The sequence below is a fragment of the Bubalus kerabau genome, chromosome X (assembly GCF_029407905.1).
Source record: "Bubalus kerabau isolate K-KA32 ecotype Philippines breed swamp buffalo chromosome X, PCC_UOA_SB_1v2, whole genome shotgun sequence".
NCBI classification, from domain to species: domain Eukaryota; kingdom Metazoa; phylum Chordata; class Mammalia; order Artiodactyla; family Bovidae; genus Bubalus; species Bubalus kerabau.
Window position 1 is genome coordinate 100,669,913 of NC_073647.1, and position 24,336 is coordinate 100,694,248.

General features: G+C 38.8%; 1 long non-coding RNA gene across 1 annotated transcript; it reads right to left on the reverse strand.

Moving 5' to 3' along the window:
- Positions 1-2,691: 2,691 nt before the first annotated feature.
- On the reverse strand, positions 2,692-4,672 carry LOC129639677 (uncharacterized). Its single transcript, XR_008708540.1, has 3 exons — positions 4,196-4,672; positions 3,920-4,026; positions 2,692-3,410 (listed from the first exon to the last, which is right to left on the reverse strand). It is a non-coding gene; the product is annotated as an uncharacterized LOC129639677 (long non-coding RNA).
- Between the last annotated feature and the right edge of the window lie 19,664 nt (positions 4,673-24,336).

Consider the following 24,336-nt stretch of genomic DNA (forward strand, 5'->3'; position numbering starts at 1 on the left):
ATAATATTGCTTGATTTCTGTGGTTTCACTATGTTTTCCCTACTCAAAGTTTAGTGAAAAAGACAGTCTCTATCTCTCAACCTTGCATCCATTATCTATTTAATATATCATTATTCCACACTCTCTGGTCCTTATCAAATTATCAAATTTCACAAGTTGAACAAAAAGCAGTAGAATAAATGACTGCTTGCTTCATATTATAGAATCCAATCCAACCTGGATTAATCTATGACCATATGAATCCAGAATGTGAACTGGGCCTAGAAAACTGCATTCAGGTTGGCTCACATTCCCATTTAAACTCAGGAAAAGTCCTTACAGACCATCAGTTACTTGGGGCCAATAAAACCTGTACGTCCAGAGTTAGGCATGAAACAGTATGGCCTTAAAAACGTGAAAGAAAAGAGGCTAAGTGTAGGTTTCTTTAATAATTTGTCCTCTCTACCATTAGACAAGATTTGAGAATTTAGGGAAGGGAGCATTGGTGATAAGTTAAAGGGCAGTAGTTCATAGTTGTTGTTCAGCCGCTAAGTCATGTCTGACGCCGTGACTCCATGCTGTCCTCCACTGTCTCCAGAGTTTGCTCAAATTCATGTCCATTGAGTCAGCAGTGCTATCTAACCATCTCATCCTCTGCTGTCCTCTTTTCCTTTTGCCTTCAATCTTTCCCAGCATCAGGGTCTTTTCCAGTGAGTCGGCTCTTTGCATCAGCTGCCCAAAATATTGAAGCTTCAGCCTCAGTCCTTCCAATGACTATTCAGGGTTGATTTCCTTTAGGATTGAGTGACTTGTTCTCCTTGAAGTTCATAGTGGCAGTGATTTAACATGTACGTTACCTAACTATCATATCGCCGAAGCAAAGACCATCTCAAAGGGCTCTGCTCCTCTTCTTGGAGTTGATCGCGTTCCAAGGCAGTGCTCCGGGCACTTGCCTGGAGGCTGCACCCCGGCTTGTCCACAGCCCTGTGCAGCTGTGGAGCTTGGAAGAGTGTTACAGGACTGCTGGATTAGCCCCCAAAAGTCAACCTCATTTTCAATTTACTGGCTCTTGTTGCTTTATGTCATGCTGACCTTACATGAGTTTGTTTGCTTTCTTTCTACTCGGGGAGAGATGGGAAGGCATTACTTTAAGCTTTTGAAAGCTAAAGCTGGTTGAAAGCTTTAACTGACAAAAGACTTACAGAGAAATGTGAATTAAGCAGCTAAGAAAGCTTACCCTCTCCATTGCTTTAAAGAAAATTAAATTATTAACTGCAGTGCGACATCAGTATCATGGTCAACATTTAGATATATATGAGCAAACTATTTAAATGATATTATAATCTTTTGAAATTGCTCTTAATACATCAAATCCTAATATATCCAATTTAGCAAGCATAACTTTTTCTAAATGAAACCTACTTAAAATGTTTTCCTCTTGTCAATTACATATAAAGCTTAACACCTCTTTCTATGAAATCTACTTACCTGTGACAGGTTTTTGTTGTTGTTATGAATTATTTATAGAAAGCAGTTGTTTAAAACTTTGCCATTAAACTTTTATGAACCCCCACCCTCAGAAAGCTAGATTTTTAAGTATCTCCCCACCAAACTGTATTCCTATTAAGAAATAATTGTTTTGTTTTCTTCACATTTTTTATTCAAAGACATATCAATTAGAGTTGCTGAGTAGCATAACAATCATGTCCACACTGATTTAATGGGTTTTGTGCAACTTTCACTGGGTAAATGAGAAAATGTTTTAAAAATAAGTAATAGAAAAATAATCAATGGGCATCTATCATTGCTTTCTCTAAGAGCTTTAAAATTCATGAGAAACATCAGAAGTTTTATGTAAGTTAATATAATCATACCATATTCTCATCAAAACAGAGATATGCAGCTCTGCTTATTCTCTATAGACTAAGAATAGTATCCAACATTTACTTAAAGTGGTGAGTCCTGTATTTGGTGTAACCGAGGGTAGAAAGAGATTTTTCAAGTGGCAGTCTTTAGAACTCATCATTGTAACCAATTTAGTTTCTTCTTATGAACTGAGTACAATGTGCATTTTCACTTTTTCTGATACATGTACATCCACAAGAAAAGTCAGGACATAGAGTTTTTTTTTTTAAGTTTTTCATGTTGAAATTTGGGATAAAAACAAGAAAAATATAAAAATTCTTCTTATTTTGCAAGGAGTAAATACAACTTACAGAAGTGAAATGGAGAAGTACTCTAAACAGTAGCTTTTCCCCTTTATTATTGAGTGAACAATTATGCTGATGATACAAAACATGATTATCTACAATGATAACAATGGTAAATGTTAGAAAAATAATCACATACTCTCCAATCATATAAAATATAAATATGCCGAGAAGCTTACTTTTTGCTTTTTAATAAAGATGCCCATTTTCTAACTTGAGGATAAATAGTTTAGAAAAAAATCACTGATCTTTAAGTTTCTGTTTAGCTACCAGTTAGGTGTCAACACGTAAAAAGCAGGGAGAGAAAAAGGAGAGGGGAGAAAGAGACAGGGAGAGAGACAAGAAAGGGGGAAAGAAAGAGAAAGGGAGCAGGAAAGGAAGAATGAAGGAGGGACTACAAGAAGGAAAGAAGGAAGGAAGGGGGAGGAAGGAAAAAGTTAGGAACAAATTATCCATTTCAACTCTGAAACTAAAATTTTATTAATAGTTTACATTAATATGAAGTAACTGACTCTCGGTTATCTATGTTAATATAAAGAAAAAAAAAGCTCTGAAATACAAAAACAAAAAAATTGTGGGTTTTTTTTTTTTTTTCTGCAAAGTTGAAAAGTCTTACTTTAGGAGTCAGTTTTTAAATTTATCTTATTTAGGAATCATTTTGTTCTTCACCAACCGTTACAAACATTACTGTGTTGCATGTCAGTTATTCTACCAGAATGTGGAGAAAAGTAATGAATAAAATACATTAGACAGCAATCCTACCTTCTCTGAGTTTACAGTTGGATGGGGACTAGACTCAGGTAAATAGATAGTTACGATGCTGTGTATTGAACGTCATGGTAGAGAAAGTACAAGGAGCCATCGGAGCACATGAGGGGCACCTAGGCTGAATTTAAGAGTGGACAAAGGCATCTTGATAAAAGGTTTCTCAGTCGTGATCTAAAAGTGGTTTAACAATTAGTTGAGCATGCAGAATTAACAAACGCCCAAGGCAGGAAGGGAAGAGTATTCCAGCCAGGAGGTAAGGGCACAGGCACAGACCTAATGGTGAGAGGACGGGTGGGGGCTGATGATGAGACGGAAGAAAACCAGGTCCAGGAAATTAATGGTCTTGTAACCACGTTCAATCGTGCAGTCTTGATGCCTGTTTAAACAGGAGAGCAGCAGAATTCAGATTGGTGTATAAGAGAGCTCACCCTCACTGCCATCTGGAGAACAGAACTGGAGATAGAGAGAACATTTGTTAGGAAGTTGCAGTATTCTAGTGGAAAATAGTGGCCATAAACATAAGAGTTGGAGGTGATCATTTCCTCCTCCCTAGTTTTCCAGAGATTAAAAAAAAAAAAAAAGAATTGACAGAGTTTATGGAAATAGGTAAAACATGCCATATACATTGTCAAACATAGGTCAGATGCCTGTTCTGTCACTGTTGAAATTTCAAATTTTTCATTAAAAAAGATGATAAAAAAACTAAGAAATTTAGTATACCAAATTCTAGAATCTTATCAAACAATCTCTACCCCTCCACCAATATCCTCACTTTTACACATCTATTAAATCTCAAGATCCTGGATTTTGCACAAAGGTAAGACTAGAACAGCTTAAGAATCAGCAAATGGGAAAAGAAAAGGAAACTAAGCTGTATTCAGCTAAAAAAAAAATAAAGACATCTTTTGTATAGATCCTTCTTCAGATGCTGTTATTCAGTATAATTGCAAAATAGTACGTACAAAAATGCTTAGTTCTCTGCAAGGAGTCTTGACGTCTTGAGGATGTCTTATTCATGAAGACGTCTTCGTGATGCCTTCACAGGGGGCGTGGAGTCGAGGAAGGAGGGCTGGTGAGTGAGAGAGTGGGGAACGAACTTGGCACATGGAAATAGCCTATCTATGGCTTTTCGTTTCACAGAGCCTTATTTTGAATTATCTCCCCCAGTTTCCATCCAGTGCTGTTCTTCCTTTTCCCTTCCACTAACCCATGACAACTGGGAAAAGGAAGACACTTACGTGGGTGCAGTGGTGATGGGAAGGGGTCTTCTTTCTCCTGGACCTCAGTGGCCTCGCCCGTCCCTCACCATGCCTGGTCATCAGAACCCACTGCTGTCACCTCTTGTTTAAGACGCCGGCTCATAATCGCATCTGTTCTCTTTTGTCCAGGATGCAGGGGGCTGTGACCTCTTTGTGACTTGTCTGATTTTGTCTGATTGTCTGACTTGTCTGATTTTGAAGGAATCTTCCATTCCTTCCTGGCTCAGCACATCCTCTGAGGCCCAGCTGCTTTCCCCATCTGGCTTCTGTGTGTGGTCACCTTTTCTGCAAAGCCCCCACCCAGCCGGCACCATGTTGAATCCATGCTTTCCTGAGATGTTTGCAGACTTTATATCCTTGCACTAAAGCCATGGTTTTCTTGGATTTCCCCTGACTAGTCTGGGTATTCTCTTGCTCATCCCACTTCCTTCAAAACTGGGACGCTATCATCTGATCTTCTTACTCTTCCAGTTCCCTCTTCTGAATCACAGACGCCTCTCACTTTCTCTTCCTGTCTGTTGGAGGCTTCCCCTGGGTCTTAGACTGAGTCTGCTTCATCTATTCCTGGGAATCCTTTCTGTTTGAGTCCACCGCTTGAGGATGTCTTTGAGATTTAGAGAATCATTTTATTTTTTTCTTGGAAAGCCCCATCCTCCAGACTTGTCTTGCTCTAGATGTCAAGGACTAATTGTGAAATCAGAAGGTAAATGTCAACTTCCTTTAAGCATTTCTGCTGTAACAGTTCTAATTCTTCTTGGAGCAACATAGCTGCTTCCAACTCACTAGGACCAGGTGTCAAAGAGAAAAACACAAAAATTAATATATCTCAATAAATATATTCTTTGGATGTGCTTTTGGAATCATATGAATTTTTCTGTCAAGAGGGTGAGACTCTCTCTTCCCCTGTACACTCCTGGTTCTGTGTGTATGTGTGTGTGCTCAGTCATGTCCAACTCTTTGTGAATCCATGGACTCTAGTCCTCCAGGCTCCTCTGTCCATGGAATTACTGGTTGGGAACAAATGCATACCTATAAAAATTATAGCATAGTGGGATTTTAGTGGCATCATCACATACTAATTTTTAATCTAATGCTTTGTACTCACCTGAAAGATTTAGTAGACTTCTTGACACGTAGTTGATTTTTACATTTTGTTATGTCGAAGTTGATGAAGAATCCTCTCTATTCCTTGTTAGTTAAACTAGTGCAATATTTGGCAAGAGATACAAGGAATCATCATTTTCCTCTCTCAAGATCCATACCCCTTTAGGTTTCCATTGCTACTATCCTATTTTCAGTAGATTGTAGTGCTAATACAGAAGATTTATACCTTGAAAGATATTTTAGCCCCGATATACTTCTTGAGTCCAGTTCCACACTCCTAGCTCCTCATTTTTAAGTGGAGAGACAATATTTGAAATTCATCTGAGGTTCTTACAGTGAGGATTAGATTCTCCTTTTGTGTTTGCCTGGCACTGGTTCCCTGGTGATGGTCGGGTGACAAATGCAAAACTAAGAATCAGGTGATAGTGAGTGCCTGACAATCGCGTCACACACTTCTTTTCAATCTAATGTTCAGAACTCCACTTTGTTTCTACACTAGAGGTAGACTTCAGAGAAAATATTTTGTGATTTACGTGAAAAAACTGAGTCAGTCTGTTCCACTTGACAGGGCTCTGACATTAAATTGGTTGGTAGTTTGAAAGTGAATGAAATATATTTTTCAAACAATAATTTACCACTAATTAATTAGCCTGTGTGATATCAAAATAAGCACTTCTATATGTCTTACCTCAATACAGTTATATACAAGATGCATAAAATCATCAGTCACTTTAAATTTATGATCAACATTTCAGGTTGTATGGTAGTGAATGTGGTGAGATTATATAGGTTATATATTATATCGGTAATATACTTGACTGTGTGTATGTTTTAATGAAGCAAGGACTGACTCTCAAGACAATTACATTGAACCCAGCTAATTGTTCATGAAGACAAAATGCACTCAACTGTTTTCTAATAAGATTCAATAATGCAGTGTATCACACTGGTGAAGTAAAAGGTTTAATATTTATTATACTAAATATTATTGATTTTCATATGAAATTTAATGCATTTAACATTAAAGTGAAAATAATGTAATCTAATTGTTAACAAAGTACTTCAGACAATTACTGTGAATTTGGTTTCATTACTATGAATATAATTTAATACTGGACATATGCAAATATGCTCCTTTGGTAAATAAGTTCCTGTTGAAGTCATACATAGTTGTGTAAAAACATTCCCTTGATAGCTCCTTGTAAGATCAAAAATCATCCCTGCTGCTGCTGTTGCTAAGTCGCTTCAATCGTGTCCAACTCTGTGCGACCCCATAGACAGGAGCCCACCAGACTTCTCTGTCCCTGGGATTCTCCAGGCAAGAACACTGGAGTGGGTTGCCATTTCCTTCTCCAAACATCCCTGCTGCGGCTGCTGCTAAGTCGCGTCAGTCGTGTCCGACTCTGTGCGACCCCATAGACGGCAGCCCACCGGGCTCCCCTTTCCCTGGGATTCTCCAGGCAAGAACACTGGAGTGGGTTGCCATTTCCTTCTCCAGTGCATGAAAGTGAAAAGTGAAAGTGAAGTCGCTCAGTCGTGTCCGACTCTTAGGGACCCCATGGACCGCAGCCCACCAGGCTCCTCTGTCCACGGGATTTTCCAGGCAAGAGTACGGTGTGAGTATATATTCATTCTTAATTCATAGACTCCCACTGCTTCTACTTCTTTTAATCTGTGTTGATATCAATTCCTATTTATTTAGATCAGGAATCAATATGCATTTGATAAATGTTACCAGTCCTTTTAGCTGCTACTTGAGTAGATGCTATGCACAGGCCTTGTATTGGGAAGGAGTTTTACATATATTATCTCTAGTTCTTACAGTAATCTTTGCAAGTTAAATATTGAGTTCCATTTTACAGTAGAGAAGACAGAGGTTCAGAGTAGTTCATTAAATTTGAAAAACAATTTCTTGCACTAGTGCTCTTCAAAAAAAGAGAAAAAAAAGGACATTCTGTCACTTTTTTTCCAAATTACATTAGTTTTCCTGGCATACATATCAAATCTTTGGTAGTAGTTTTTATTTAAGAAATGAAGAAACAAAATCATCCTTATTAATAGATGTGCTGTATGTTTAAGTCTCATGAAGGTGAATTGGCTTTGGAATTCTTACTAGAAGTATAAAAAGCTTCTGAAATGGGGAGTCACTTTTCTGGGGAGTCCAGAATATAAATAACATCAATTTCCCAACATTATAGCCTCTGTTCAGGAATTCATCAAATATCAAAAGAAACTCAACTCCTCCCCTATTAAATTTATTACTAAATATTTAAGTCAGATTTAATTACTAGAAATTATATAGAGAGATAGACAGAGATTTGTGCAAGCAGTTAATTGACATGGTCTGTGTAGTTGTAAAAACAGGTCTTTTATTGATAGAGAAATAACTTTGGATTGAACAGTCCACTGATAGCTTCTAGGTCTTAAAAATTACTAGAATACAGTGCCTTTTAAAATATATACATATTAAAGTATATTTTAAAATCCTACTCAAAGTGAAATTAGGGAGTATAATATACATCCTTAAAAGTCAAAGTTTCTTGATTTGTAGCCTCAGGGTGGCTCCAAGTGCCTTGGCAACGAGTGCTTTTTAATGGTTGGAATTTTGAGGATATATTCTCAATATTTCCATTATTATATTTACTAAGTGGCTTTGATAAATTGATGCCTTAGTGCCTGTCCTACTTCAAATATCTTGCTCTATGTTTTAATCCTTGTGTACCAGAAGGTTAAGATAAATAACCATATAATCTTTATTTAAAGGTAAGACAGATATAGACACAAAGTATTTTTGTTAAAAATTACTTAAGGTTGGACCATGTTCTAGATAGAGAGAAACAATTGTGGTAAATATAAAATTATTCATAGAATTCATAATTAAATTTTGAAATTCTTCCTGAATTTATTGAGTTTTAGCAGAACTGCACCATGAAATTGTTTCCTTTAAGTAAGATTTAAATCAGACCAATGTGGATGATATGAAATAGAAGAAATGTTTTTATTTGTCAGACTTATTTTGTTCTTCACAAATTTTACACATTTCCTAATGGTGACAGTGATTTAAAGATGTACTCTTCTTGCTGAAACATTATAGAGTCATAAATAATTTATCAAAGGAAAGAATAATTTTAGGAATTTGGATCAATGTCCAAAAAGAATTAGATTTTTTTTGTGAAATTTTAATAGTTTACAAGCCATTATTACAGTTATTCAAGTTCCTAAATGACATGTAAATTATTGAAATCATGTGTGGTAAGAAATTCATATTATCTAAATTCCCACAAAATGTGAGAAAATATAGAAAAGGGGGAAAATCTACAAATTATGCAACAAAATTTAAGCTGAGGGGAGAACTACTATATTCACGTTAATTGAGCCAGGGACTCTACAGTTAGCTTGGTCAAATTTTGGAATTTTGGTTGAAGTATGTTGTTCATTTATTAAAGGATAATTATCACTAAGAATTTCTAAAATAATAATAATAATGATGATGACCTGGTTGAAAAAAGGTAAGCATGGAGTGAACCAGAACATGCATGCTTGTCTATCTCGTAAGTAGAGGTCTAAGGACCAGTTTCGAATAGTTCTTAAAGTTACCCAAATACATGTAGAAAAAGCCAACAGCAATATTGCACTTAGTTTTAAAAGATTCGTCACTTCCCTAAAAGGTAATGCTTTGTGATCATAGTATCTGTCTTCAATTCTTTGAAGCTCAATGTCTTCACCTACCTAGCAGAGAATATTTCAACACAGAGCTTTGCTTTTAAATGAGATGTCTACAAAATTCCTTTGCACACTGTAAAACACTATACAGATATATTTTTTCTAAGAAATAGATAAGCACATGCTAAAAATCCTTAATAGTTACAACATATATTTTATGATGTAGGTAGTTAACAGTAAATCAACCTTTGGTGGCCAAATAAATATGATTTTTAATAACCAAACCAATACATTCACTGATAGAGCTCCTTATTTGTTGAAAAGCCATAAAAGTGAAAATCCTCACCCTGCAAATGAGAATGCTGGTTGGGCACAGAAGCACGTGAGAGAAGGCAGTGTGTGTGGAAGCCCGCCTGGGGGCTGGGCTCCCCAGTCTGTGCACCTTCAGGCTGCTAAGGTCAGGCTTGAGTTTGTGGACCTGCTCAGTCTGCTCGACCACGACCTGTCATAGGTGATTGCTAAGAGGGTTTTTTCTTAAAAAGAAAAAAAAAAAAAAAAGAATATTGTCAAAAATGGTTGTTTGCACATCCCGTGAATTTTTCTTCCTTCCAAATAGAGACTCATGTTCATGACTACTATTTAAAAGGACTTCATTTAAAGCGCATTTTATGAAAATAAAATAATTCCATGTTTAATGTTCATGTATACTTAATATCTTCTCTACAAGTAGCTCAGTTAATAGAGTGTTTTTTAATAACAAATATGTTTTTGCAGTGAGGAAACCGGCCCAAGTAGAGGTGATGTGGGGACAGGAAGAGGTAATTGTTTGTTTCTAAATTATCTGAGTTGGCCATCTAAGACTCTTGTCTGGTGGTTCATTTTACCTTTGCTGTGGAGATACAAAATAAATTTCTTCCAAAAACTAAGAAAATACTCAATTCAGAGGCTATTTATCTTTACATCATTTTCATATTTTTAATAACTTTCTTGCACAGAATTAAGTTGCATATATCATGTGGAGCTATAACTCTTCAACTTATTGCAATGTCAAGTTATCTATACTGAAGTAGGGCTTACGTTGAAAGTATTCTGGAATGCAGAATGTCTCAACTCCACATGCATGCATGAGTGCAAGCTCGCATACACAGCAATCTAGAGAAAGATGTAGCTAGGTTCCTTTTACAAGAGAGAACAAGGGTCATCAGTGCAGGCTAAAATACAGGGGGAAATAGTTTGGAAGCTTAAAAGACTTGTGTTCTATGCTGTACTCTGACGCTTCTTACTGCATCAGTGTGAATTACCTAACCTGTCTGAACCTCATTTTCCCTATCTGAAAAATGAGGACATATGATATACAGGTATCTCAAAAGCTTTGAAACTTACAGTTCTATTCACTGCATTGTAGACTCTTTAACTTTGCCTTTTCTTTACATTGAAATCTAGACAAAAGTAGTTCAATCTAACTTTTAACAGATTTTTAATTTATATCTTGGCTTTGTTTAACTTCATGCAATTTGAACTTGAGTGTTTCCATTTAACTTCTGAAAAAATGAAAGGAAAACTTACTCTTTATTTCCTACACATCTATCAATAATCTGAAAATTATGGTACTTACAGAAATTTCCCCAAAGTGATTTTTACCCTCTCAGTTATAAAATTGGATAGCTATAGTATATAACACTAATGAAATTTAAAATATTGACTTGTGATATTTTCAAACCTAATGTATTTTTCCTGCATTAAAACCTACTTTTCTGTACTTTATTGTCAGTAAATTCTAATTCTCTGATATAGTGATTTGTGTCTGATACGCAAAAACAATATTCCTTTCGTCTTTCCATCTCCTCTCTACACATTCCCTTTAATAACACCTTGGTCCTGAAGAACAAATTACGTTTTCCTCTACACTTTCTTGAAGCTGATTTTAATGTTATAATTCAAAATGTTAATTTGCATTTTACTTCTTCCCTGTTATATTCATATAATCCTATTGTTATAACTGCTTAAAATAATAAGCGAATAGCTTCAAACCATACCCCGAGGATAAATGGTTTAGATGGGAATATGGATGTCATTTTATTAAGTCCAAGTTAATTGTGAAATAATTTCAACTGAAAATTAACAGTGTGCATGATAAAGGTAAAAATTAGTTATTTAAAAATCATCTTCAAAATGTGTATTTCAAATTAATAATGTCTTCTGTATTAATTTGAACGTCATTATGTTTTAATTGTTCTCTGAATCAGTATATTTTTCTATATGGAATTTTTGAATGACATGAAAAGAAAATGTACCTCTAGAGATGCATAAGTTAATTCATCTTGTAATAAATAGAAATTTATCATTTAAAACATTGCTGTTAAAATGCATTATTAGTGCTGATATATTTTATTCACTTCTGCATATCAAATTCATTATTTTAACCATGTTCCAAACATGACAATCTAAGTATCTAAATTGATCCTCTTACCCAGATATATGTTGTACTTGAATTATCTTTTTGCTTATATATGTAATATGTTTCTTCCCTTTTTTTTTTCTCATTATACTATTTAAGGTGATTTAAAGCAGAAGTATGTTCAGAGAGTCATAAGATATTAGAGTTACACTGGCCTTTACAAATCCTCTGGTTCATGAGTTCTGTATCTGTGGTTCAAGGAGTGGCTTTGAGCAGCTTAAACCCAACACAGTCTGTATATAATTTTAGTGTCCGTATGTACGTGTGTCTTCCATTGCTTTCATTTTTAACTCAGCAACAGCAACAAAAATTTGTAAGGAAACAAATCAATTCAACCACTTCATTTTGCAAATAAAGAATCTGAAGCTCAAATGAGTTTACAAGTCATCCAAGGTCATGGAGGTTGTGACTGTAAAAGTTGGAGTGAGGTACCAATGTGTAGGCTGAACACTGAATGTTATTGCTCAGGTAGAACTCCTGACAGAAGTGGGTTTTCAGCTGATATAGAGGCTGGAAAATTGCGGGTTCCCTTTAATTTTGTTCACATAGATTTGAGTTACTGAATTTAGCCTCCCATTTCAGTTAGCATCACAATATTATTTTGATACAACTATAAGATTATTATTTGCTATCCATATTTTATGGATTAATACGTATAGCAATAAAATATGGATTTATTGAAAAATTGAAATGAATTTCTCATATTTCTGCACATAAATGTTGTTTTGGGACACATTAAACTTCTATCATTCTTTTTTCTCAACCAAAAGCAATGATAAAATGATAGAAGTAGGCATTTCTGCTCCACTGATGATTATCTTTGACCTATTCATCAATAAATGTGTGAAATCTTTTACTTTCTTATTTTCTCAGGCTAAAAGAGAGACAAAAGCAAGGATCACAATAAAGTTTAATGAAGAGTTTATTAGTTCTAGAAATTTGTAACTTATCTACATCTCATCACTAATTTTCACAAAATTCAGTAGAGTGATTTCATATATGAAATGAAGCAATAAATGATCTCTCTCTCTATTTTATGTTTTCAAGTATTTAAAATCACAGTTTTGTAAACCTGGAAGAGGAATGAAACTGCATTATCTTCCAAAAGTAACCAAGATAAAAAAAAAAAGAAAGAAAGAAAGAAAAGGAAAAAAAGAAGATGCAGGTTGTCAACTAAATGCTTGATCTAATGACCTTTAAAAGAGAATCCTATTTTAATGAATGAAGGTCTATTAATAAATTGGCTTAAAATGATTGGGGGGGGAATGAAATAGAAAACATTTCTTCAGACTATCTAAGAACCTGAAAAATGACAAGATGGAATGTCCCCCACAGTTCCCAAGAAATTCACCAACATACATCAAGGTTGTATCATGTGCCATTCAAGATCTTAAAGGGTTATCTAAGTAGAAGACAAAGTCCATCCACATTTAATTCATGATCTTATTAGAGCTGAGGAATACTGCGCACATGATAAAAACTCAAGGAAATTTATGCCATTTTATAACTAAATCTTAAATCATAGGTTTCAATTCTAGTGTTATAATTCAGGGAAGGGAGAGAGGCTAATGTAGCCCAAAGGAACGTAGTCTGGAGCTGGGTCTGTTGGGCTTGGAAAGGTTGACAAAAAGGGAAATAGCAAATCAAAGTGGTAGCATGAAATGCTTCAAAGATGCAAACTTTTGACAAAGTCTTTGGAGAACAAGGGCAATGAAAAAGCCAATGAAAACAGTAGTGCTTGAGTATCTGAGAACTTCATATTATGAAAACAACAGTTCAGTGAAAGAAGGGGCCTAAGACAAGTATCTTAAGAAAACTACCATGGTTTGACAGTGTCATTAAAAAAAGATGTTAAATAAATAAGAAAAACAGGAAAGATTATTGAAAGAGAAAACTTAGAACTTGAAAAAGAATTAAACTGTACTATCACATGAAAAATGTCACAGCAAATAAATCTTGTCCCCACAGTCATCTGCAAGGGCCTTTCATTTAGGAAGTATTTAATAGCTAATTATTTCTCAAAGCTCTGTAGCTGCTATTATGACTTATTTTTACTTATAAAATTTCTCAGATGTTGAAATAAAAAATTTCAACATCTGAGAAATGCAAACCCAACTATGTCAACAGAGCAGCCACTCACTTTACAAGCAACCCAAAGAGAGACAGAAAAAGAGCCTGAACAGATGCTGGAGGTGGGGGGGGGGGCAGGTAGGTGAGTTGGTCCCATAGCAGACTGTGGTCCCTTATGGGGTCAGAGTCCTTTCATTGCCAGAAGAAGCAATTGAAAGAAAATGTAACAAATCAGCTTCTCAATTACATTAACAAAGGTTTTAGCTTCCTATGTACAGTACTTTTAACACTCCTCTGTGTTCTAGCTGTGAAGGTCAATGACCATTCCCATGAATCTCTGTGTGTTTATATCAAAAGTACAATGTGATCTTTGGCAAAGGAAGTGGCTCTGGGTTAGCTGGGCTTTATAGGTAGTTACTGTAAATACAATTGAAAGCTAGCTAATTTTACACTCTTGCTAAAGAATGAACACATTTATTAATGGCATCCAAAGACTCAGAAGTGATCCCAGAGAGTTGTGAAAGCAGAGATGTCTTTTGCATCCACACTGCTACTGTGTCTCTGCCATTTCCCTTAAGGCACCTTCCACGTGTCTGCAGGGGCTTTGGGAACTCAGTCAATCCCAGGCACACGAGCCTCCCCCAGCCCAGGTATTTGCTGCACACTATACCTGTCCACACTCACTCCCTGCAAATCCTCTCTCAGAGAACTGCTTCATAGGAAGCAACTGATCAATTAATAGTCTAAGAAGTGAATAAATGAAAAAAAATACACCTTCCTGTCATATCCATTTCATAAAGGAAAACATGTCTTATCCATAGGAAATAGTGTGATTTCTGTACTAGGCATAGGCCTCTTGAGGAAAGGTTTCCTGGATAGTGAGGTCTTGGAATTTAGTTTAATAAAAAGGTAATTTTGAAAAGATTACATTTTTTGTTGATGAGGGCTCCTATGGCTAGAAATAGTCCAGAGTAATGAAGGTCTAACATCTCTCCAGTTACTGCTATGAGAGAAGATGCATATACTTTCCAATGAGACTAAAATTGTTACACAAGTGGGCCCTGATAATGCTTCCCCATAAATGTGTACTTATTTCTTAGGGTCTGTTGGAGACCTTGAGAAGTAAATAAAGCAGTAAATGTGTTTAGAGTCCATAATTCATGTTTATTGTTGTAAGTGTCTGAACATCTGACAAATAATAGGGCTTCAGGGCAGGAAAGGACTGGGGCCGTTCCTCTTTGCCCTTTGAGTAAAAATCTTAAAACTTTCAGAAGTTTCAAAGGAAACGGAAGTGAAACATTTTTTTTTTCACCTTGGCAGATTTGTGGGTGTTATGAGTTGGGTTTTGAAGGGAACAAGTTCAGAGTGAATCAGAACTCAGCTCAGAGCTCCATGGGTCCAGCCAGCACCTATCATTTATGCCATTCCTTGAACTTGCAATGTGCTGCTTTTTTTTTTTTTTTTTCATTCTTAAAAGGCCAAAAAGAGATGCTTCAACTAGAAATATACTTTTTAAGAGTACATTAATTCAGGTAATATATTTAAAAAAATCTACAACATAAAAGAAAGTTTTAACATATATCAAGTGTCCATGTAAGTAGGCAAGTTGTACCACTAAGACATACTAAATTAGGTATAATTCTTAAAACAGGTGAAGAGAAATAAGAACAATGATATCAATGGTAACAATCTCCCATGAGTGTCCTCCTCTGCTTTGTTATTTGTCTTTTAAGTCTTTTTTATCCTTGAAGGATTGAATCCAAATCTTTCCTAGGATGATTTCCCTAATCCTTTTAGTAAGGAACAATGTTTCCTTCCTAGGAAGACCTTGCTTAGCGTGGCAGCCACAGGAAGTTGACACAGAAGACCAAGAAACACTAGCGAGGCTTTGCTGAGAGACAGAGGGCGAACATTCACCAGTCAGGTTTGCCTCTCAACATCACTGACTCTTTTGTTAAAAAATCCCATGAAATATCTATTGTGCTCTATGGAAAGGTTTTAGTAAATAAGAGTCTTAGTTTGTTTAAAAATTTTATAAAGAAATTAAAAAAAATTAAAATCCAAATATTTTAAGCTGTTCCTTCCTACCTCATACTATTTTTTCTACTTATCTGTTAATATTATATTTCCTATAGGACTATCTTTCATTTTAAATAAGACTCAGGTATCTTTTGAGATTTAAAGCACCAGGAATAAAAACAAAATAGGTATTAAATCTTTTAATGGAATATGAAAAATAACATATATATATATGTATAACTGAATCACTTTACAGTATAGCAGAAATTATAAATCAACTATGCTTCAATAAACTTTTTTAAAAAATAAAAACCAAAACACATAATGAAATAGAAGTAGTAATTCAGCTTCTCCCCTTAAATAATGCCTATGGATTCTTATACCATTAGAATTCAATTTAGCATGCCTTCTTCACTTCTTCAAGCAGCAGCTGACATATTAATAATTGCTGATATTTGGATTGACTTCTACCATTTGAAAAACTTACACAATCACTGTCTCATGTGTTGTCTGGAAAAGCATCCCTGATGGAAAGCAAGAATTTATTATCACTACATTTTTGAAGTACAGAAAATGAAACTCAGAAAGCTGATCCACCTCCTCCAATGATAACGACCCGAGCGTGAGAAGGAAATGCGGCTTTCGTCCCTCTCCCGGTCCATCCCTCTCCCCTCGTTCAGCTCCATCTTTGCTTACGGTTAGACTAGCCTCTTCTTTGTGGGAACAGGTCAGTTTGGAGAATGATCACAATTCTCTATTCTTAACATTCATAGAGACGCTGGCTGCCAGTCAGGCTGCCCGTGTGATTTAATTTTTAAATGTAAACCATTTTCTAGAATTTTTTTAAAACCATGTGAAAAGCTTTGAACAAGCATGCCTAGTAGTGTTGTTTTCCTCCACCATTAAATGAAGGTTTTGAAAGTCTGGTATTTAAAACTATATTTATCCTATTCATCTATGTTATCCCACCCAGCAGTGCTAGCAACATGGAAGATTTTTATTTAGTATTTTTGATTCTCATCTGAGAATGCATACCTATTAAATTTGCATCTTGTAATGCATTTCTAAGCCAAATCACTCGATACAACCAAGAAACCCAGCACACATTAGGCCAGTTCTGGTATCGTGATTAAGAGGAAAATTATCATCAATATTGGTGGAAATTATGCCTTAACTCGGGCTAAAAGAAGCAACAAGAATCTGTAATTTCCCACGAGAGGCACTAGTTATGAAGAAAAAATAAAGACTTTTAAACTTATACTTTCTTGTTATTGTTGTTGTTTAGCTGTAAGTTGTGTCCGACTTTTCTGTGACCCCCCGGACTATAGCCCACCAGGCTCCTCTGTCCATGGGATTCTCCAGGCAAGAATAATGGAGTGGGCTGTCATTTCCTTCTCCGTGGGGTCTTCCAGACACAGGATGGAACCCAGACCTCCTGCATTGCAGGCGGATTCTTTAAGGTCTGAGCCACCAGGCAAATAACCCTTTCTTGTTACCGCAGTTTCTTAAATTCACTCCACATCTGTAAAATTTACATAATACTTTTCTTTCTAGGATTGATATAAGAACTAATAACAATAGAAACTGTTTATTAAGGGGGCTTCCCTGGTGGCTCAGACGGTAAAGAATCCACCTGCAGTGCAGGAAACCTGGGTTCGATCCCTGGGTTTGGAAAATCCCCTGGAGAAGGGACTGGCTATCCACTCCAGTATTCTTGCCTTGAGAATTCCATGGACAGAGAAGCCTAAGGACCACTTCTTGTACTACTAATAATCTATGAGATATTTTATTAGTGTTCCTGTGTTATAAGTTAGAATATTAGGGTTTAGAAAATCAGGATTCAAATCCAGAAAGTTGGAGTTTAACCACAAGTCTCTCTGCCCTCTGTGAGGTGATTATACTGACAGAATAAAACCATCAATACAGGTGACACCACAAGAGGAAAAAAAGTCAAGTAGAAGAATTCTATGAAAATGTAAAGTCCTTATCCAGAGAACAGAAAGTTCTTTTTTTCCCCTTTTTTTTTTTTACTGAGCCCTTTGCCTATCATTGCATGGAAAAGGAAATGAGCAGCTTACAGGATTTCTTGTCATGAGTCTAAAGGGCCCCAGATCTACACGCCTGAAATGAAATGACTAAAGGAGACAGGCTAGCCTAGAGCCCCGGACAGTCAGCGTCCAAGCGGTGAGGCCCTTCCTTCTCTTTGCAGTGGCTGTGCTCCACTCTTACTCAGAAAGAAGCAAACCCACACCAGGAGGATTTTTTTTTAATTTTTGAAGAGTTAATTATAATAGATTTAATCTATGTTTTAAGAAGAATTTGCCAAATCCCACCTCAGCACAGGTATCTGGCGGCCCTCACCAGAACAAAGAAGCGGCAGAGAAAACTCCTCTCCCCCCACCGTCCCTGAAAGGATGCTCCTAACGAGAAAACAGAAGGTAGCAATATGGGTTAAAATGTGGAGGCAACAATATTTCAGTGAAGTGTGCTTCACATTCACAAAGACTTGATGATATTGATTATGACTGGCCCTGATCCTGAGGATCTCAGGCTGAAAGATGCTGGACACTGGGTAAAAAATTCAAGCTGTTGTTGTTGTTTTTCTGAGATCCCAGTAAGCCTATTTTAGATGACTGTTTAAAATGTTCATGTTCTTGGCCGCCTCCTGGTCACACACAATCATCTTTATTTCACACACAAGCCAATATTTCCTCTGCCCACTCACTGTGCCAATGAGATAATGCAACTTTTCCTCAGCACCTTTAGATTCTGCTGAGCTCTCCTGTTTGTTCACAGCTATCTGCATTCAACTCTGCCAACTAGACTTTTTTTTTTTTCCCCTAATGGAGCCTGTCTGTTTACTTGTAAGGCAAATGAGGAAGCTGTGTTGGCGCCAAGGGCTTCAGACGTTGGTAAGAGTTTCCTCATCCAAGAAGACCTATTCTTCAACTGGAAGAAAGGAACAGAAAGGTTGAAGCCTTCCCCTAAATGTACTTAACCCAACGATCGGGAACAGGTAGCCCACTAGCTGCTTTTAAGATTGTGTTGCTTGGTCCAACAAATCTTTCAATATTCTGAAATATTTGCCAACACTCTGAAAGCAAGGGATTACAGACAAATACCCAGATCTCAGCACCTCTCAAAAAATCAGAAAAGCCTACATTTTTGCATGGCAACATCCACTTATTTAATCCTCCAACAGTAAGTAAATGCCATGAGAGTACATCTATTCTAAAGAGAGGGAAACTGAGGCCGGGACCTGAGTGCAGACAGTCCGGCTCCTGAGCCCCTGAGTTCCACTGCCTTTGCACCCACGTCTCTCATGTCTCCTGCACTGACAGGCGGGCTCTTCACCACTGAGCCGCCAGGGGAACCCTACTGCCCTCCAGCCCTACCTGTTTGCAGGTGGGTAGGTAGACCTTCGGGAGTTTCCCAGGTAGCTCAGTGGTAAGGAATCTGCCTGCTGATGCAGGAGGTATAGGAGAGATGGGTCCAATCCCTGAGGCTAGAAGATCCCCTGGAGGAGGGAATGACAGCCTACTCCAGCATTCTTGCCTGAAAAATCCCATGGACAGAGGAGCCTGGTGGGCTACAGCCCATGGGGGCCCAGAGAGTCGGACACGACTGAGCAGCTAAGCACGTGGAGATTAATAGGTCTGTGCCTTTTAGGTACAGCATTCTCTAAATCATGAGTCTCACTTGGCTCACTTTGCACTTTTATGTTACCTGCCTGAACTCTAAGTTTGGCTGTAAGATCCCTGCTAACCCATGCTTTCGTGGCCATATCCCTGTCAGGAGATTCTGTCTTTCACCTTTTAAATTTTGCTGGGGAGTACTCTGGGAGGAGAAGTACACTAGTCTATAGAAGTTTCATAACAAACTATATGATAGATATTATCTCTGTTTTTTCTGATGGAGAAACTGAGGCTAACAGAGAAGAGCTGCACAGAATTAGACAACTAAGTTTACTGCTAAATGAGGACTCCAACCTGGTTTTCTGACCCCAAGCCCAGCCTTATCTCCATTTAAGTATAATCCCTATTGACCACTGAAGCTTGTGTCAAGACATTTGGTGACAGGAACCAAATGACTGCAAGAATCAACACATATACTAAAATACAATTTATACTTAGAAATTAACAAGCAAACATGCTATGTAAAGCTAAGGAGGACTTCAGTCTTCCTTGACAGTGAGAGAGCTGAGGCTTTGCGCAACTGCAGAGAGAAACATTGGGTTGGGAGCCGGGAGGCAGGGCAGCAGACCCCTCTATTCACTCACCCGGTCACTTCGAGACAGGCCTGGGACCGGGGGCCCTTTGCTGCCATGCTTCGATGCTTGCATCTGAGCACACCACTCCTTGAGCGCCAGCGTACAAAGACGCTGTGTGGAACTGTAACTGTGTGCATGCCCAGTTGGGGCAAATTTTAGACCCAAAAGATACAAAGAAACCAAAACACCCAGCTGCCACTTTTGAGGAGCCTGGGGTCAAAAACAGGGTGTTGGGCGCAAAAGCAGGATACTGACACGCCCCCTGCACACACACCATCTAAGGGGTGGGCAAAAACAAGCCACACCACTGGCCCAACCCCTGGGCCATCCTACCTTCACTCTACTTTCACCTGCAGGAAGGGGGCACCTAGGGAACCTGGTGTTTGTTCTGGCTCCACCCTGCTTGTCGGGGCAGGGGCCCCAACCAGCCCAGCATGAGTTTCTTGTCTGGCCTCTGGCCAATTTCTATTGACTGGGGGAGGCCAAGAACTCTAACTGGTAACAGCATGAAAGTGAAGTGAGGTGAAGTGAAGTGAAAGTTGCTCAGTCGTGTCCAACTCGTTGTGACCCCTTGGACTATACAGTCCGTGGAATTCTCCAGGCCAGAACACTGGACTAGGTAGCCTTTCCCTTCTCCAGGGGATCTTCCCAACCCAGGGATCAAACCCAGGTCTCCGCACTGCAGGCAGATTCTTTACCAGCTGAAAAGGTCTCTTGTTTATTCCATGCCTCCCTGTGTACTCAGCATTTTATAACAGTCTTCAGACATAAGTGGCAGCATCCTCTGTCCAGAGACATACAGCTCTTGTCACTCTGCAACCCCTAAGTTTTCTCTTCATTCTCCCTTCTCCCTCTTTTCCCAAGTCTACCTTTTCTGACTTGAACGTTTTCCCTGGCCTTTCTGTCATAAGTCTGTTCTGTCCATCTGCAGTAGAGCATCCCTCTGGAAAGTACTTAGAGGTGAATACAGAGAAAACATTTATAATAGAGAAAGAACTCTATCTAGGTGAAAAGTGTTCCTATGGGCCATTTGCTGTAATACATAACTTTTAAAGCAGATTCATCATATTCTTATGGAATCACAAATAAAACTCATCATTATTAACAAAATACTAATTTTAAAGGTTAGTTTGCAAATCTATATGACATAATTGGATTGGTGATTTTAGTTACTCAGCATGTAAATGGGGAGAGAAGCATAACACAGTGATGGTCTGAAATGGGTACATTCATCAACCATACATATGCATGGTAAGTCATATCTCACAAACGTTGAGCCTTTTATATCAAGGTTCCTGGTTCCTTCAAAACTGCAGGTGAAATTAGCAGTACTCAGCCACCATGTATGTTAAGCACAGAATTTCTTCATGATTGATATTCTTCAGTTCTGCAAATGGTTTAGTAGAATGAGGAGGAAGAAGGTATTCAATTTGGCTGACTGTAGCTGAAACTCAACTACACTGCTTAACCAATATGGTTTTTTCCCTCACAAAACAGCACAATTTGCAGTTATATTCCACAATAACATAAATGACCCAGGCTCTTTCTTGCTTTCACCTTTAGGGCCACAAATTGTTGCTTCACCTCCAGGCCCTCATCCAATTTCCAGGCAGGAAGAATAAGAAGAGAAATCACAATGAAAAAGGGTGTAGCACTTAATCAAATCAAATCAAATCAAATCAAATCAAATCAAACTGAAACCTGCATAGAAACTTCCCATTTATAACTTTTATTTACATATTAGTGGCAGAAACTGTATCAGATAGTCTCCTTGCTGTGCTGTGCTTAGTCATTCAGTCGTGTCTGACTCTTCGCGACCCCATGGACTCCTGCCAGGCTCCTCTGTCCATGGGATTCTCCAGGCAAGAATCCTGGAGTGGGTTGCCATGCCCTCCTTCAGGGGATCTTCCTGACCCAGGGATCAAACCCAGGTGTCCTGCATTGCAGACGGATTCTTTACCATCTGAGCCACCAGGGAAGCCCAAGAATACTGGAGTGGGTAGCTGATCCCTTCTCCAGGGGATCTTCTCAAGCCATGAATTGAACCAGGGTCTCCTGCATTGCAGGCAGATTCTTTACCAGCTGAGCTACCAGGGAAGCCCACTGTCTCCTTAAAGGAAATTTAAGTTCCATAAGCATGGAGGAAGATCAGATTTGGGTAGGCCGCTTACACAGTGCTCCTTCCCTGGGCTCAGAGAACGTGGTTTCCTGGGGCTCACAGTCTGCTGCTGCTGCTAAGTCGCTTCAGTCATGTCCGACTCTGTGCGACCCCATAGACGGCAGCCCACTAGGCTCCTCTGTCCCTGGGATTCTCCAGGCAAGAATACTGGAGTGGGTTGCCATTTCCTTCTCCAATGCATGAAAGTGAAAAGTGAAAGTGAAGTCGCTCAGTCATGTCCGACTCTTTGCGACCCCATGGACTGCAGCCTACCAGGCTCCTCCGTCCATGGGATTTTCCAGGCAAGGATACTGGAGTGGGGTGCCATTACCTTCTCCGTGGGCTCACAGTCTAGTGACTCACAAGTAGCTAACAGAGAGATACAACCCAGATGGTATACTCTGTGATGAAAACGTGATTCAGGTCACCTGATTCAGAACCCGCTTGCCAATGCAGGAGACCCAAGAGACAAGGGTTCAATCCCTGGATCAGGAAGATCCCCAGGAGAGGGCATAGAAACACACTCCAGCATTCCTGCCTGGAGAATCCCTTGGACAGAGGATCATGCTGGGCTACAGTCCAATGGGTTGCAAAGAGTTGGACACAGCTGAAGTGACTTAGCATGCACGCACAGAAGCTATATATACTCAGCTGGAGGACACGGCTTTTGTTTTCCTATGAGGATTACAGGTTCTAGTGACTAACTCCCCAAGCTAAGTAGCCAATCATGCCTGCTGCTGCTGCTGCTGCTGCTAAGTCGCGTCAGTTGTGTCCGACTCTGTGCGACCCCATAGACGGAAGCCCACCAGGCTCCCCTGTCCCTGGGATTCTCCAGGCAGGAACACTGGAGTGGGTTGCCATTTCCTTCTGCAATGCATGAAAGTGAAAAGTGAAAGTGAAGTCGCTCAGTCGTGTCCGACTCTTAGCGACCCCATGGACTGCAGCCTACCAGGCTCCTCCGTCCATGGGATTTTCCAGGCAAGAGTACTGGAGTGGGGTGCCATTGCCTTCTCCAAGCCAATCATGCCTACTTCCAGTTATTCCCTTGGTTGCCCTTTGACCTCCTGGAAAGCTACTAGGGAAGCCCCTGGGTTTATTGCCCTGTGTTCCTCTTCCTGGTATCACTGCTTCCAAGGTCTGTAGGTGAGCAGAAAATGAATGTATTTGTTAGCATACAAATGCAACAGAGGCTTTGAACCAAAGAGAAGTTTCTCTTTCGTGTAACAAGCAGGTGGTCTAGGAGGATGGCGGTTCTGCTCCATGAAGTCATGAGGGGGCTCTGACTTTTATCTTGTTTCTCCAGCCACACTTCCTGGGTGGCACAAAAGCACTCATCTTTCAAGAAGCAGGATGCAGGAACAGAGTGAAGAAGAGATTGTCTCCTATCTTTAAGAGCCAAGAAGGAAGATGTAATTATTTATTCTCTTATTGCTCTGTTGGAACTTAATCGCACAGCCACTCATAACACCAAAGAAGGCTGGAAAATGTAATTTTCTTTTGAGCTACCATGTCACAAGCTAAAAAATGGGGTTCCTATTACTGTGAGAGAAAGGAGGACTTTGAGAGTGCTGGGAACTGACGGTGTTCACCATACTCAGCTACAAAGCCCAGGAACTCAGGATTCCCAGTGCTTTGGTCCCATAAGTATTGTTTCAATGATCTACATGGTCCTATAATTATTGGTTCAATGATCTACATGGTTCCATAATTATTGTTTCAGTGATCTATGAAAGTGAAAGTGAAGTTGCTCAGTCGTGTCCGACCCTTTGTGACCCCATGGACTGTAGCCTATGAGGATCCTCCGTCCATGGGATTTTCCAGGCACGAGTACTGGAGTGGGTTGCCATTGCCTTCTTCAGTCAATGATCTATATGGTCCCATAATTATTGTTTCCATGCTACATAGACTGTGCCAAAATTTGGTGACTTAAAAGAATTCATTATTTGTTCTGCTTTTATGTGTCAGAACTTGAACAAGTGCGTTGTTGTGTTCACAGGAGTTGTCTGGGCCACACAGAGCTGGCTTTGGGGCTGGAGCACGCGGCAATGCTACTCCTTACATCCTATTCCTGTGGCTTCAAATAATTGCTTGTATTAGTCTCAGCTTCTTCACAGCGCAGTGAGGGGCTAGCATCCCCAAGCTGGCCCAGAACTGGCACAGCACTTGTACCACGTTCTACTCGTCACAGCCAGCCTAGATTCAGGAGGAGAGTGACCTGCTCCAACTCTGGAAGGGTGGAGAGGACATGGGCAGTGAAGACTGTCTGCCACTTCTGGAAGACTATTACTACAGTCACCAAGCACAGTTTGGAATTTTGATTCTTCCTGCCTGTCCTTCCCCCCTCCCTCCTTGCGATTTTAACAGGCAGAAGGTAGAGG